This window comes from Galeopterus variegatus, unplaced genomic scaffold (assembly GCF_000696425.1).
Source record: "Galeopterus variegatus unplaced genomic scaffold, G_variegatus-3.0.2 Scaffold1814, whole genome shotgun sequence".
NCBI classification, from domain to species: Eukaryota; Metazoa; Chordata; class Mammalia; order Dermoptera; family Cynocephalidae; genus Galeopterus; species Galeopterus variegatus.
Genome location: NW_007727925.1, coordinates 112354 through 117553, shown reverse-complemented (window position 1 = coordinate 117553; position 5200 = coordinate 112354).

Genomic DNA, 5200 nt, shown 5'->3' with positions numbered 1-5200 from the left:
TGGGGTTTAATTGGGTGAGGGATATGTGGAAAAATTGCAATTTGTGGTAATGGGCATCCTGATATTGATCTGACCATCACATCCAGGGTGCAGGTGGAGAAGATCAGCTTTGTATTCCATGAATATGTACAATCAGTAAAATAAAAATAAATAAATAAATAAATGTTAATTGACACACTCTCTCTGAAGTCTTCCTGAATGCTCTTTTAACATAATAAATTGTCTTATATTCCAGTGTCACTTTAGAATATGTCTTATATTGAAATATCTTATATGCTAATATCACTTCGTATATATCTGTATGATACCTCTTCTCACACTATATTATAATGTAAGATTTCCTAAACTTGTATTCTCAGAGGATATCTTGGAATTGTTTGAAATTTTTTGAGTTTATGTTTTCATTTTAATAATAATTTAAAACAATAAATATAAGCATATTCTAAATCATCTGGTTGGACATTTATAACTAAGTACTATGGCACTGTTTAAATTCTGGTTTGTGTTTACATTTTGAATCATGTTAGAGATAAGTTGCACTATTTCTTTATTATAACATAATTGATTATACATATCTGTGGGTATAGCATTGAATATCAGTACCTGTGTGCAATATGTGACATTCATTTCAAGATAAGTTGTATATTCAACAATATGATCATGTTTTTGGTCGTCTTTTACCATTTTCTCACTCAACCCTCCCTCCTTCACCTCTGGTAGCCTCAGTTCTGTTCTCCCCATTTGAAAGTTCAAAGAATTATTGTGATTGTTTCTCTCTCCTCTCTCTCTCTCTTTTTCTCTCCATCTCCCCCTCCCTCTCTCTCTCTCCCTCCCTCTCCCTCTCCCTCTCTCTCTCTCTCATTTATATGTTTATTTATCTAGCTCCCACTTATGAATGTGGCTTGTGATATTTCTCTTTCTGTGTCTAGCTTATTTCACTTAACATAATTTTCTCTAAGTTCATCCATGTTGGTGCTAATGGCAGAATTTCATTCTTTCTTATGGCAGAGTTGTTTTCCATTGTGTATATATACCAATTTTTCTTAATCCAGTTTTCCACTGATGGACAATTAGATTGGTTCCAAGTCTTTGCTATTGTAGACAGAGCTGTGATGAACATGGGAGTGTAGGTATCCCTTTCACATGATGATTTCCACTCCTTTAGGTGAATAGTTAGCAGCAGGATTGCTGCATCATATGGCAGGTCTATCTGTAGTTGTCTGAGGAACCTCTGTACTGTTTTCTGGAATGGATGCACTAATTTCCATTCCCACCAACAGTGTAGGAGGGTTCTCCTTTCTCTGCATCCGTACCAGCAGTTGTTACTCTCTGTCTTTTTGATAATGGCCAGTCTAATTGGTGTGAGATGATATCCCAATGTAGTTTTGATTTGCATTTCCCTGATGCTGAGTGTGCTGAGCACTTTTTTCATATGTTTGTTGGCTATTTGCACATCTTTCTTTGAGAAATGCCTGTTCAGCTCCTTTGCCCAGTTTTTAATTGGGTTACTTGTTTTCTTTACTGTTTAGTAAGTCATACTATTTTTATTGCTGTGTGTTAATGAGAATGGAACACGAGACAGACTTAATGTATAAATGATACATATCTCCCATGTGAAGATCTAACAAACATCTATACATTGTCATATAAAGAAGACTTCATGTAGTTCAAGGAAACAAAATAGGAGAATAGTGTCACTTGAAATTTTTTGTTTGCTTTATAATTGTCAAAACTTAAATACTATTTGTTTAGTGATGTTTTACTTATGCACGTATTTGAGTAACCATATAATAAAATAGATTTATGTCGTACCTTTTAATTATTTTTCTTTTTAATTTAAAATGGGCTTTAAATACTCATGGTTGAGGAGTAATTTTATAGTTTTTTTCTTATGGTTTTCTTTTCCATTATATTGGGAAAAGTGGTATGAGTAAGAAAGGAAAACCTGTTGTATTTATGAAAGTATTCTTGTAAATAACACATTCCTAAAAATAAATGACTCAACCTGTGATACGAACATTTTTTTCAAATTGTGATAAAATGTTATGATAAAAACACATAACATTATTTACCATCTCAACCATTTTTAAGTATACCATTCAGTAGCATTAAGCATATTTACATTATTGTCAAGCAGATCTCCATAGCTTTTTCATCTCACAAAACTGAAACTCTATGCTCATTAAACAACTCCCTACTTCCCTCTCCCCTCAGCCCCTGGCAATCACCATCCTACTTTCTGTTTCTGTGAATCTGACTACTTTAGATTCCTCATATAAATAGAATCATATAGTATTTGTCTTTTTTGACTGGCTTATTTCAGCAAGATGTCTTCAAGATTCATTCATGTTGTAGCAAGTGACAAAATTTTCTTCCTTTTAAAGGTTGAATAATATTCCATTGTCTGTATATACTACATTTTGTTTATCCATTAATTTATCAGTGAACATTTGGATTGTTTTCACTTTTTGACTATTGTATATAATGCTGCTCTGAATGTAAGTGTACAAATATCTCCTGGACATCCTGCTTTCAATTTTTATCCTAACAGGTAAGTAGAGAACATCTCCATTTGCTAAGGATTACAAGGGCCACTTTTAATTTTCCTTAGAGGTCCTTGGTGTTCTTATTTTTAGAGGCAGTAGGTGATATCATATTGAAAATATTAACACGTATCCATGTTTGACATTTAAATGATTTTTAACTGGTGAAGAATTATTGTTTATAGTTTTTCTTTTGAACTGTTTTGACTATGTGTCACTAAATTTATGATTGGCAGTGACTCCTCAATAGTCATTGTGCATTCTCCAGAATTCTTATAGAAAAAGGCTTCCTAACCCGCAAATTGTTTTAAAATGGTAAGATTTTGGTTCTACTAAACATAACAATTAATGACACTGCATAACAATTAATGGCACTGATATGCTATGCTATGAACATTAAATCAAACATATATTGATTTTAAATTTAGGGTTCTTCCTCATATTTTGAGACAATTCATTTTTTTCATATCTCAAGCATTTTTAAATTTCTTTAATAAGGCCATAGGCCCTAAGCGCCAAGCCGACAATACTTAAGGGATAAAACATAACTGGGGACCAAATATTTCACCTCTAAAATTATGTAAAAACTAAGCCTCTAGGTTATAATATAGGATATGAGAAAACAAACAGACTTAGAGATTGTCCTTTCTGTGTGTTTTTTGCCTAGAGTATTTTTTTGAGGAATAGAAATATCCTAAAGTGAAAATACATGTTGGGGTCAGAAAAATGACCAGAGAAATGATCTTTTTTAGTAAGCTGAAACCATTCATCAGGCTAGGAGACCTGGAGTGAGGAAAAGAGAAAAGGAGGTGACTCCATGGAGCTAAGAGCTTCAGGAAAGCCATTCCAACTAGGGGTAGTTTCACAGACACCTTTATGACCGTATTTCACAAGGGTCCCTCTTGACATTCATATGTCTGCTCTTCATGACTCATTAGTCAGTGACAGAGGAGGAAATCTTTACCTCAAAATAAGAGAAAAATGAAAATATTGCTCTATGGAATTTCAATTAAACAGATGTCTTCAGAAAGCATTTAACTTTTGAAACACCCTGACTTGTGTAATACTTGTTTAAAGTGTCATAAAAACATAACCTGATTTTCACATTCTGAAAGAATGGTCATCTGGTAATTAGTGTTGTAACTGCTACCTACAGCTGTTCTCAGTAGATAACTGAGAGGCTTGTGTATAAACTAAACTGACTTTCAGTGGGAATCCCCTAAAAACATACAGCAAGCAATCGCATCAAAATATTAATTTGCACTCAAACACTTGATACCACAAGACACTCCAATTATCTCTCACTATTTAAGCCAGAAGACTTTTCCAGGCTTTAAACTAGTCTCCGAAGAGATTTAATTCAATATTACTTACCCAAAAGCAGCCAGCATGCTCTTTTCTTGATCTTCAGGTCAATGAGAGTGACCCAAGTGAGACCCAATCAAATCTGAATATGTACCCCCCTAAAGAACTATTTACAAGGTTAATTGTATCTTGGTTCTATTTGCTGAATAAGGAATCAATTAAAGAGAATAGCAAAAGAAGCCATAAATGGCTACACAAACTATTTAGAAGTGAGCCATATAGGGAAACAGGTTCCCTTTGCTTTAGATCCTCATAGATCATAGATTCCTTCCTTACACAGAAGGAAATAAACTGATGGTAGAGACATTCTTGTGCTTTCTATCATTATTGTAATCAATACCTATTTTACTCTTGTATCAAATTGTGTTATTTGTGAATTCAAAAAGACCAAAACAAATACCTAAAACTAGTTAGTTATTGGTCATCATGGCAAAATTCCTTGGACTTGAATCCTATGGCAGTGTGTTAACTCACTGAATTGCAGAGAAACACAATACTCATATGTTTAGTTGTAATAACATGGTAAGGGGGTATGAAGAGAGAGTTACAGGGAAAGTATTGCTATGTATTAACTTTCAAGGTTTATGTGTGGGCATTAAAAAAATTTATCAAAAGAATACAATTTATAAAGGAAGATAATAGAGAAAAAAGTACTTTCTATAGGAAACACAAAAAGAACCAGAGTATCTAAATCCTTAACATTAGGCTCAGTTACAGAATATAGTATACAAAAGAGAGGGAAAGTATTCTTTAAAACCTTAGAATAATGACAATAACCTTTTGAGAGTTTACTACTTACAAGCATTATTCAAAGGGTTTTATAAGCATCTTTTCATCCCTCATCACAATCCATGAAGAAGCTGAGACACAGAGAACTTAATTTCTTTACTCAGGGTCAAAAACCAAGAAAAATGAAGGAGCTTGAATCCGAAACATCACAGCTAATTCTTTATATTTAACTGCTTCCTCTATCCACCTATTATTAAAGACAAGACATACAGATATAAAAACAATTCAGTGAGTACGAAAACTTATAATATAGTGATAACTGGTGTGGAACAGGCAATTATTAAGCTTCTGTAGAGGGTGAGTGTTGAGACTTTAGAAACAAAGATAGCAGTAAGCCAGAGCCATTGATTAAGGCCTTAGTCAACTGAAAGCCTTCACGTGCTTGTAGTTGGGGCCAAGTTTCTCTAGGCAGTTGATGTGTGATTATCCAGAGTTTCTAGTATTAGCCACTTCCTTGGCGTACTCTGGATAAAGCAAATGTGACATTTCATCAGGTTCTCTGG